The sequence below is a fragment of the Pecten maximus genome, chromosome 12 (assembly GCF_902652985.1).
Source record: "Pecten maximus chromosome 12, xPecMax1.1, whole genome shotgun sequence".
Classification (NCBI taxonomy): Eukaryota; Metazoa; Mollusca; class Bivalvia; order Pectinida; family Pectinidae; genus Pecten; species Pecten maximus.
The window spans coordinates 17,372,598-17,385,946 of NC_047026.1; positions in this window are offsets into that span (position 1 = coordinate 17,372,598).

A 13,349-nucleotide genomic window follows, 5' to 3' on the forward strand; every position below is an offset into this window, starting at 1 on the left:
GATAAAAATGAACAGTCGTCAGTATTCTAATGCTAATGACGGTCCCTCGATAAAAAGGACCAGTCGTCAGTATTCTACTGCTAATGATGGTCCCAGGATAAACAGGACCAGTCGTCAGTATTCTAATGCTAATGACGGTCCCTCGATAAAAAGAAACATTCGTCAGTATTCTAATGCTAATGACGGTCCCTCGATAAAAAGGACCAGTCGTCAGTATTCTACTGCTAATGACGGTCCCTGGATAAAAAGGACCAGTCGTCAGTATTCTACTGCTAATGACGGTCCCAGGATAAAAAGGAACACTCGTCAGTATTCTACTGCTAATGACGGTCCCAGGATAAAAGGAATAGTCGTCAGTATTCTACTGCTAATGACGGTCCCTGGATAAAAAGGAACAGTGTCAGTATTCTACTGCTAATGACGGTCCCAGGATAAAAAGGAACAGTCGTCAGTATTCTACTGTTAATGACGGTCCCAGGATAAAAAGGACCAGTCGTCAGTATTCTACTGCTAATGAAGGTCCCAGGATAAAAAGGAACAGTGTCAGTATTCTACTGCTAATGACGGTCCCTAGATAAAAAGGAACAGTCGTCAGTATTATACTGCTAATGACGGTCACAGGATAAAAAGGACCAGTCGTCAGTATTCTACTGCTAATGACGGTCCCTGGATAAAAAGGACCAGTCGTCAGTATTCTACTGCTAATGACGGTCCCAGGATAAAAAGGAACAGTCGTCAGTATTCTACTGCTAATTGACGGTCCCATGATAAAAAGGACCAGTCGTCAGTATTATACTGCTAATGACTGTCTCAGGATAAAAAGGAACAGTCGTCAGTATTCTACTGCTAATGACGGTCCCAGGATAAAAAAGGACCAGTCGTCAGTATTCTACTGCTAATGATGGTCACAGGATAAAAAGGACCAGTCGTCAGTATTCTACTGCTAATGACGGTCACAGGATAAAAAGGACCAGTCGTCAGTATTCTACTCCTTATGACGGTCCCTGGATAAAAAGGACCAGTCGTCAGTATTCTACTGCTTAATGACGGTCCCAGGATAAAAAGGAACACTCGTCAGTATTCTACTGCTAATGACGGTTCCCAGGATAAAAGGAATATCGTCAGTATTCTAACTGCTAATGACGGTCCCTGGGAGAAAAAGGACAACAGTGTGTCAGTATTCTACTGCTTATGGACGGTCCCAGGATAAAAAAGGAACAGTCGTCATTACGATAAGGACTCAGTAGTCAAGTATTCTACTGCTAATGGCGGTCCCAGGATAAAAAGGAACAGTGTCAGTATTCTACTGCTAATGACGGTCCCTGGATAAAAAGGACCAGTCGTCAGTATTCTACTGCTAATGACGGTCCCAGGATAAAAAGGACCAGTCGTCAGTATTCTGCTGCTAATGACGGTCCCAGGATAAAAAGAACCAGTCGTCAGTATTCTACTGCTAATGACGGTCCCTGGATAAAAAGGACCAGTCGTCAGTATTCTACTGCTAATGACGGTCCCTGGATAAAAAGGAACAGTCGTCAGTATTCTACTGCTAATGACGGTCCCAGGATGAAAAGGACCAGTCGTCAGTATTATACTGCTTATGACGGTCCCAGGATAAAAAGGAACAGTCGTCAGTATTCTACTGCTAATGACGGTCACATGATTAAAGGAATAGTCATGATTTGTTTTCTGCTAACCAGGTTCAAGATAAAAAAAAAATGAAATATAGAGTGATACGTTATCATGAGTTTCAATTCCAATAGATGTGTGTCTGTGTAAAGAATTCCTCCGTGGATGGATTATATAGAGACCAATAAGTTGGTATTTGATCTAATTAGGATTGAACTATATCCATCTTCTTATATTCACACACATACACAAAGCATAACTATTGTAAGGTGTTATGGTATGGCGCTGTGCGATGCCATTACTGATAATCATACTTTATGCATGGGATGTTCCTTGGCAAGTTACCTATGCTAATTTCGCAAATTTCAAAATGCTAACGATACTTTACACAGTAATGATTATTTGAATGATGAATAAGGCATTGTGATGCGCATCGATTCTGGATCTTTGGACCGGTCCCCGTTTTGTATTGTAGACTGCTTAGGGTGTTTTCTGTTGTTCGTTGAGTTTTACCGCCATTAAAGTTTGTACCTAAACTCTGACGATCTTACTTCTTATTTAACAAGTCTACAGCGAGCCACCCAGCAGAACAGTGCCCGTTGTGTTTTTTGCATGAATGCTGTTGAGGTAGTCAACCTACGTCATCTAGAATTCTGATAACTCGAAAACGGTTCTTAACTTAAATACTATTTAACAGAAACTGAGTATGGCCACCCAGTATATCATGTAGGATAAAATCCATAAATATATTACGATGACTATAGGTTAGCTATCCATCTGCTAATGCAAGTTATTTGAAATACAATTTCTGACACTGTGGTGTTAGGGCGTGTTGAAATTTAACTGGTATTTTTCTGATACTTTTATTTCATACCATGTAAAGACATTCATGCAATTGATGTCAGGTTACCGTGATACAATACAATCAGGTGAGAGGCCGTCCCCTCACACCTAAATATATCATTAACCCCAATTAATCATTCTAGTGAATCAGCGAAATCAACATTCTATCACAATATGGGTTTAATATTGCATACTTGATATTAAACGCATGATTAACTCTTAAGTCCCATCCAAAGAGTTACGAGGTACTTTAACATGGACTTAGCTCTACGCTTAGTATCGTGACATCAGCTCTCTTCAAACATATTCTAGAACTTTTCTTTCTTTCTTTTTCAATTTTTAAACATATTCTTTAGTCACTACGACGTATATATTTAACAACAATTACTGATGAAAAGAAATTTGAGAAGAGTCTTTCCTTCTTGGAAGACGTTTTTACTTATCCGTTAAAGTACCTAATTATTTTACGCCCTATATTACTACTTGTGTTTGTTGCATAATATCACTAAACTAATCTTGACATCACCATCAAACACTGAAAAACTTGTCATGCTATATCAGGTGAACAGACCTTAAAACACAGTAATAAACCAAAAAGACAAGTGTTGCTTTGACAATATAAAAATAGAAATATAAAGATATTTTTTATCGAAACATGACCTCATATTCCTACAGAACAAAGCAACATATACATACCTTGATACAGAAAAGTGATAGATAAGTATATATACATGTATAAAAAGAATGTACATTTCAAACGCCTCTTTGTCGTTAAAAAAATCGCAGACATCAATAAACATGTGATTTTAGGTTACTGTTTAACTTTTTAATCAATAAGGTATATTTGCGATGAATTTGAATAACCATTTTAAAACATTTCAATAATACGTACTTAAAATTATCACATGTTTCTAAATTATTATCACGATGAAATAAATGTTTGCGATTCTTTGAAAAACTATTTTCGAGATTACAACGTTAAACTGGAGTTACAGGTCGGTTAGTGTACTACAGTCTACTAAAGATATCTCTCAGATTCTAACTTTTATACCGATATATGAAACGCATCAATGATTGAGACATTCTTTAAAGAAGTGTGCATTCAAAATCAACCCTTCAGCAAATGCTCAGTTATTGTACCTAGTTATGATTTCAGGAGTGGGAATTCATATCTTCTACATAGAACATTTTTTTTATTAACGTGGTCAATACCGTTTTATACTAGTAGGATTCATCGTTCCGGATTAATTCTATTTATCAATTACGTCCTCATAATGTGGCAAAATTATAAATCGGTTTAAAATGAAACAGTTGTATTCATTTGTGTGATGGACATCAAAATATGACGTTATTAAAGAACATAACTGCATATCATTAAAAAAGCTACATAACACTTATAAATATAAATGTGTGCCATTGCACATTTGTATGAACATTATTAGAACTTGACGTACAAGTCTGAGTATGTATTGCTTAAAAGCGTTGGGGATTATTACTGACTTTATCAACATTCCATAGCAGAATATAGAATGTAAGAAGAAGCTTATCACAAAAAACATATTACTTACAACTATCTGTTCATAACAAACATTTCGCCATCAATTGTTTAATATAAATTCTTTGAATTACAAAAATTCAATCTGTGACACTAATGTGTTAGGGCGTAAAAACATTTAACGGGTCTGCTCATGACATTTTCTTTTCAACCCGAAATAAATACATTGCATTCAGGCAACTGATGCCAGGCTACTGTGATACAAAGCTACCAGGTGAGAGGCCGTCCCCCCATACCTAAACATATCATTTACCGCCCCTAATCACTCTCGTGAATCGGCCAAATTAACGTGTTATAACAATGCAGGCGTGTCACATCAAAGCAGGCCACTGGTGAAATAAAGTCGTGTTCATTTCATCAATGGAGAGAGAATTTCACGGACGATCAATTTGACGACCCCTCCAGAGAAGTCCGAGGCCCTCACCAGTAGAAGTAGCTCCAAGTATCGTATATCTATCAATTCTTAAACATTTTTAGGGTTTTCGAAACGATTTCGTCACGATATTTACCTATATAGAAATAAAGAGAAAATCAGTCTTGGCAGAATTCCCCCCTCATCTTTTCAGTTGGCATTACAAGTTGAATATTTATATTTTGGAAAAATACAAAGTAAATTATGTTCTAATTGTAGCTTTGGTTATGGGTCATGCTATTTTTGTGGTATTTTCGCTAATTTAGAGCTTTTCTTCACAATTTTCACAATTTCGACCGTTCTTATTATCACTGCCACACACTAAACCTATATTTAAGTATTATGGTGGTGATATTATTTTCGTGATTCTCCTCTATAAAATATCCCACTAAATTATGATAACGCTAATTGTATGTGTTATATATTGATATCATCCAGTCTTTCTGTGGTGTGTATTTAGGGCGCGTGAATTTACGAGTTTTATGATTCACTGAAAAACGAAAAGTATCTAATCTTGTAAAAACATTAATAACAAAACGTATTAAAATTAATTGAAGATCCGAAAAATAATATTGGTAATTCATACATGTACATGCATTTTCTGACAACTTGAGAGAACGCGATAATGAAAACAATTACATAAACAATTTTGCCGCAGTGAATAATTTAGCTCTTTGTGTGAGCTTTTTGGGTTTCTTCATAAAGATATGGTTGATTTTATGAATGTGAAATTATACCGCACATCGTTTTGCAGAATTAATATCAAGCAGTTATTTTTCAACAAATATCTAATTTTTAAAAGACACAAAGTTTCGAGAAATGCAGGCTGATTTCCAATTTAACATCAACCTAATTCTCATTTTGAGATTGTGACCTAGATTTGCATGACGGATGCCATAGTGACCTAGATTTGTATGGCGGATGTCGTTGTGACCTATATTTGTATGACGATGTCGTCGTGACCTAGATTTCTATGATTGGTTTGGTTTGGTTTTATTTAACGTCCTATTAACAGCCAGGGTCATTTAAGGACGTGCCAGGTTTTGGGGGTGGAGGAAAGCCGGAGTACCCGTAGAAAAACCACTGGCCTACAGTCAGTACCTGGCAACTGCCCCACGTAGGTTTCGCACTCGCAACCCAGAGGTGGAGGGCTAGTGTTAAAGTGTCGGGACACCTTAACCACTCGGCCACCGCGGCCCCCCGATTTGTATGACGGATGTCGTTGTGACCTAGATTTGCATGACGGGTGTCGCCCTGACATAGAATTGTATGACGGATGTCGTTGTGACCTAGATTTGCATGACGGGTGTCGCCCTGACATAGAATTGTATGACGGATGTCGTTGTGACCTACATTTGTATGACGGATGTCGCCCTGACATAGATTTGTATGGCGGATGTCGTTGTGACCTACATTTGTATGACGGGTGTCGCCCTGACATAGATTTGTATGGCGGATGTCGTTGTGACCTAGATTTGTATGGCGGATGTCGTTAATGAAGCAGAAACGCTTACCTTTCCGGAACATCTAAGTAATTTTACAATGGTCACTATGCTAATTCAATTTCCCCTTCGTTTTGCCGATTTAGAGTTTGAGTCTACGGTTTCGTTATGATGTTCGTATTCTCTGTCTTAATAGTTAGCAACATGACTTATAGTTGGTCATCATTTTTATATCCGCGATTCATAACTGTTTGTTATAATGGTTAATATGTATGTAATATATGTAATCTGGAGAGAAATCTCATTTATGTAGTTTATACTTATTGTGCAACCTTTTTTGAGGCAAAACAATGATTAAATGAAACCACAAATCATGATTATATTTTCGACAGAGATAATACACCTATTTATCAGTTAATGAAACATGAACGTAAGCCATTCCATATACGACCTAACAGTTAGACATTTGGATCCGGAGTAATTGTTTGTCATTCTTAATCAGATACACCTTCTGAACAAAACTACATCTAATCTATCATTTTCTCAGTTATTAAGGCTCTTCCAAACTAAATGTTGTGCCATCCATCGACAAATTAATTTTCTACTAGTTCTGTCTTTGACACTTACGAGTTATGGCATAATGCCACTTAACGGCTTTGTTCATGACACTTCTTTCATACCGTATATGAATACATTACATTCATGCAACTGATACCGGGTTCAGGGAACACGATACGAACGGGTAAGAGGCCGCCCCCTTGTATCTATATATACAATATACCTCGTATAGCCATTCTCGTGAATCAGCTAAATTTGGGGTCCTTTACAAGTATGGGTGTTTAATTTCAAAGTGTACCATTGGTAAAATGAAGCGGTTTCTTTTCATCACCGGAGTCGATATTTTACGCATGATTTATTCTGCAGACCCATCCAAAGGCATTCGATGCCCTTTATAAATATAAATAGCTCTAGATCTACGGATGGTATCATATAGCAATTATTTATTTTTCCAAATTATTCTCAATTCATCTTTCGATAATAATTCGTTTCTGATCACGATAAATACTTATACAAAAATAGCGAAGATTAAAAGAAAAACTCCCCAGATGAGCGAGAATTTCGTTTGTTTGTTTGTTTATTTGTTCAAAAATAGCGATCACTGATAACATAATTACGCGTATTTACAGTTTGTATTTGTTACCTAATATCACTGATATTACCAACACTAAAGTCACAAAGAGTAAAAGTAATCCGTAGCAAAGCCACACTTATAAGATGTGTTTTGACGTGTCACCCACGACGACGACAACCTTGAGTACGCGGTGGTACATGTATATCTTTTTATATGAAGCGTTGATTTTTAAATGTTTGCGTTAAACTAAAGTACATACAGTTTAAATCTTATTCACTGATTGGTCTTTATTTCAAACATTTTAAAAGATCTTTGGTGTTATTAAACAATAAATAAATAAACGGTTTTCCTGATTTGTCATACTTCGACTGTATTGTATTGTAGAATTAGTTGAAGCAGCATAAAATCCGGATTTTAGTCTGAATTTATAATTTTATAACCACTTCCGGTACAGATGTACGAAAGGATTCCATTGTTATCTTTCCACGCAAATATCAAAATATATTTCAGATTACTTCCTTACATTATATGGCCTCGTTACTGAAACTTAATACATATTTATATTGACGTTGACACTGTGAAGGGAAAAGAAGTCATGAGTAGATCTTTCACAAATTGCATACATATACACCAACATTTAACAAGACTAGAGAGGGATAATCAAAATTAGTATTATTGGTATATCAATTCATGTGTGTAATTCGATCTGTTTGTATTTTGCATCTGTTATTGATCAAGGAAGAATCTGTGCAATAGGAAATTAATAAATTATATGGCTGCTGTATCTCAATGCATGGCACAATATACGACTAATTGTCGCGTTCTCTGCAGGTGCGATCGAATACGAGTACAATAAATAATGTAAAATAAACAATTCAAATAAACATAAAACAAAATGATGTGACAAGAAGACTTGTAAAAATAAGTAAAACGATTTGCGATGGATAGAAAATGTATCTGTGATAATGGTGCAATAATTAAAGATATAGACAGTAGAATGGAATTTACAGATATACAAGGTGATAATACAATATGTTCTGAATCGAGATTAAAATACATCTATGACCTGGAATAAACAGTTTTGGTTCTAGCTGAAAAGTGATACAGTATCTGGAATTTAATACTTTGGTTAGATTTGCGCTATGGTGGTGATGTTCATTCTCGGCAGACTAACAGCGTGAATAGTTCAACACTCCTGATCATGGAACTGTCGGAAAACTTTTAAATTCAGGTCAAATTTAAGGCTAATTCTTAAGTAAATCTTATGTATCAGTGTCATAGCATCTGCATATCATTGTCGAACAGGAACTTCGGTTAAGTTATTTTTACCCAGGTTACTTTCAGTAATAACTTAATTGCATACTACTACCGGGATATGAAATAATCCTTAGCATTGTCATCATGAAATTTCAAGTGCTTTTCAATGAAAGAGCAGTTAGAATATAAGAATTGAATCAAGCGAAATATAAAGGAAAAACAATAAATGTATTTGTATCGGTCAAGTTGAAACCGTTACACTACAGAGTAGAGGCGAGGAGAGGATGTTTTTGTGAAAGCAAATATTTTACGCCAGATTTATGGAACATACGACCAGCAACCATTGATTTTTTGGATTCATATCGGATGTGCATGCTAATATAGAAAAAAAGTACAATATATTTCGAAATGTTCTTTATAATGTATTACCGTGACGACGAAAATTTCATTTTAAACCTCCATGGAAAAAATCTGTGAAACGCGTAATACAGACGCATGAAAAGCAAAAATTGAAGGAACCTCCGGCAGCAAAGGACAATCTGCAAATTTTGTCTAGTGTTCATGTTAAGCCAGATATACACCCCTTGTGGAGATTATCCAAACGTAATGTAAAGGAAACATGGCAATTGTCTTTATTGATATATGTGTCGTTTGTCTCAGAAGGCCTTCCGGTCGCCTGCAAATTATGCGGTAAACCGTCGTTGCCACAGCTGTCCCATTTTATCATAGATTGCCATATTCCTTTCGCCGAAGGGTATTCAATCGTAACTATTGTTAACTTTCTACGGGTAAACGGCTATGTGAAATGCACAGAAATGATTAAAATGGAGCAAACTCTTTCTTGTCAAGCGATCAAATGATGTTTATCAATGGGCGGATATATCTCGCAAAATTGATGCCAAAAATGTACATGAAAATGAATGTAATGATGCAATAACAAAAGCATGAACTGTGTCAGCATTCAAAAAATCAACTTTACTTTTCCTCTTTAAATACTAATACCAACCATGTTTATTCCGCACTGCTCAACATTTATCTGATTGCAATCCCATGTATGGTAATAAAAACCATCTATCTAGGTCAACCTGAAACCGTTACACTACATAATTATGTTTTCGGAGAACAATGAATGTGTACCATCATAATACATAAAATCTTAACAGGGACAGTAACTTGAAGCCATGGAACACTAAAACTCCTTTTTGTCCTTAAGAGGCATACTCTAGTCAAAAACCAACAGCTTAATTTTCTGTCAGTTGTGGTTTGTCGTAACAAGGATGTCAGTAGCTTTACCTGTAGGGTTTGTGGTTGGCAAGTACGGGGTTAATATTATATTAGTTTTCATTGTTATAATTTCTCTGATCTTCATTCTACACCTATGAAATGTAAGTAAAATTAAATGTTCAGTTTTAGAAAAGTATATATTTGAATTATTTTGGAATGTATATGTCCCAATGATTGTTCAATGTTATAAGAATAATTGATGAAGTGGATGTTATAATTTGCCAATAAGTTAGTTTCACAATTTCACAAGTATTTAAAGAGACGCACTTTGAAATGTGGTCACCTTGTGATAATGCCACAAGATACATTAACAGTAACATTAGATAATTGTTATTAATATCACATTTTAATGTGGTCAATTAAACTATTGTATGACTCTAGCGACTTAGTTTGTTTATTGCATCAGAAAGCTATAACTATTAAATCTTCAATGACGCATGAGAGTAAGTGTGGTAATTTGCCTGTAAAAATGATTTTAGAGGCTAAGTGCGATCATTTAAACATGATTCAGGAAATTAGGTGTGGTAATTGTGACCATTTAAACTATTGACTGACTCTGGAGAGTACGTGTGATCATTGTGATCATTTAAATTGCTGCATGACTCTGGAGACTAGGTGTGATCATTATGACCATTTTAGCTGTTGAATGACGCTGGAGAGTAGGTGTGATCAGTTAAACTCTTGCATGGCCCTGGAGACTAGGTGTGGTCATTTAAACTCTTGCATGACTCTGGCGACTAGGTGTGGTCATTTAAACTCTTGCATGACCCTGGAGAGTAGGTGTGATCATTTAAACTCTTGCATGACCCTGGAGACTAGGTGTGATCATTTAAACTCTTGCATGACCCTGGAGACTAGGTGTGGTCATTTAAACTCTTGCATGACCCTGGAGACTAGGTGTGGTCATTTAAACTCTTGCATGACTCTGGAGACTAGGTGTGGTCATTTAAACTCTTGCATGACCCTGGAGACTAGGTGTGGTCATTTAAACTCTTGCATGACCCTGGAGACTAGGTGTGGTCATTTAAACTCTTGCATGACCCTGGAGACTAGGTGTGGTCATTTAAACTATTGCATGACTCTGGCGACTAGGTGTGATCATTTAAACTCTTGCATGACTCTGGAGACCGAATATGGTTATTTACACTGTTGAATGACCGGAGTTTATTGCTGAATACAGGATATGATCACTTTACAAACCTAAAGACTATACTAGACTATGCCTGGCTTTGATACCATATCGAGTACGATAGTTTTTATTTGGTTGTTATTTCGCCGTTCAAATTGCCTCAGGTGACAAAAAGGTAATTAAGGGTATCATAAACAGCGAGAGAGCAATATGATCACTGGGATGGCTGACATTGCTTTGAAATATTGTATTTATCCTTTCATGCATACACATATGTTAAGAATTGATGGCAGTTTTGACTATATGTGATATAATATGATAAGTCTGAATTTTCAAATTTAATTAACTTATCTTCAATAATGTACAAATGTAAACTTTCTTGATTTTCTTGAAACAGATTATATCAGCTTATTTTAATCACGCTTGTTGGCCCGGTGGGAAGCGCGCGAAGTTCTTACTGTGGGAGGAAACCTGAGTTCCCACAGAAAACTCACGTAGTCGGGCAGGTGACCCCATACCTTTTCATGTCTGATCGGGGAATCGAACCCCGGCCGCCTAGGGGAAGGATAAATGCGTTACCACTGTGCCACCCGACCACCAAACTGATCTTCAAAATATGTACTATCTTTAATCCTTTCTAGAGCCACTCTCAGAGGAATGTCGTAAACATAAGCGACAACAAAGGACGCAGTGTAACAACAATTTATTGAAAAATACATATACATGTGACATGTGTTTCAATACTGATTACATAACAGTCTGTGCAATAAGAAAACAAAAGTAAAACGTCATACACCAAGGTTGTCGCACCAGTATTTTAAGAGTATCCTAGAAACTCTTACAAAGAGTTCGAATTTGTTAAGATTTTTTTAAAACTTAGATTTGCTTCCTCATTTACTAGAGCAACGAGTTATACATAAAAAAAAATTCCAATACAGCTGTTTTAATGACCTTCAATATCATTGGATTACACCACATGGGGACTAATCATTTTACGATATCGGTTATGATATTTGAATGGTGTTTCATCACATATCTGACCAAGGGTCAATTATTTTCAAATTCAAACTCAAATTCAAATTATTGAACGAGTATAATAAATTATCGATATAGCATAGGGACTCATGTAGAATCTTCTTTTAAATATATCTTTACAGTATTATCAGGAAAAACAAACTTTCCAACACTCTGAACATGAATATGTATAAAATATGTTTAAAATGGTATTATTGGTTGCATGTGTATTTTGCAGATGACATATTCACCATTTAATTACCAAATTCATATTCAGGGGTAGTTAATCTAATCTAATCTGTATAACCTATTTTTACGACACCTGTATATAGTAAACATACGATTAAGGAGCCATCATTGATACATGTAACAAGCGAAACAATATTCGATAGATCCCTTAGATATATTAAATAGAATTTTTGCAAAAAACTTTAATTGTAACATGGACGGACATTTGTTGCATACATATGTATCGAATATCATATATACATTTATATACTTCATCATGAAGTGTTGAAAAAGTTTACACAAGAAGAGGAGACGTCTGGTGATAAACCCGAAACTCTCCATCCACTGTCCACTGGTTATTTTTATCAGAATATCTTCTTTATAGAGGATGGTATGTACAATGATTTATATTTGACCTCAAACAGATGCCCTGACACTAACGAGTTGTTCTATTTGGAATGAAATACGATATTGAGGTTACCGATATTCTCCACAAAGTAACACGTATCTAAGTCAGATTGTCGTCCACGAGAGATGGATATTTACGAGGGGTGCCATTTTTGTCATCTGATAAGATTGTTTACTATTTTTTTTGATTGATTGGTTAATATTTATGATTGAAATGTGTATTATTATGTAAAAGACTTTCGGAGATTTGATTAGTGTGTGTGTTTACTCCGTGATCTATAATATACTTGTAATGCATTTATCTTAGAACTTAATCAGTACACCGCTGAACAGCTGAGAGGATGAAGATATGGAAACAGATTTTACAATTTATAGCATTATAAACAAGAGGCCAAGGGCCTCGTAGCTCTCTGGACGTTGATTTGAAATCCAGCTTGTTTGTATATACAGTTACGTGCCAATTTTAGTCTTTCAATTTTTTTAAATTTTGTTATATATTCTTTGTATTTTCAACTTTTTCAATGAATTTTCCTGACTTTGTGTATTGATCGTTTTAAATGAAATTTTGTACTCTCATAGAGAATTGTTTCCCGTTTCATCTCATAATATTTTCACTGTTTTCCGATGAATATGACTAGAGAAATCATATTTTTTTTTACAATACCTAATTTTAGTAACGTCATATAGAGAAATGGCGTCACACGGAAATTATCAGTGTAGAGAATTCTGTATTGCTCCATACTCAAAGGAAAAATAAATAAATATTATGAGAAGAAAATATGGACATTTCGTAACAATGTCAGGAAATTTCATTGAAAAAAAGTGGAAATACAAAGAATATATAGCAAAGGAAGAAAAATTGAAAGACTTTTGGCACGTCACTGTATTTGACCATTCTCTGCATCCATAAACAAGAGACCCAGAGGGCCTGTATTGCTCACCTAATTATTTCATGCATTATATGTTTACATCAAGTAAGCATATTGAGTCATGCCCCTCAAGCCCCTTGGGGCCAA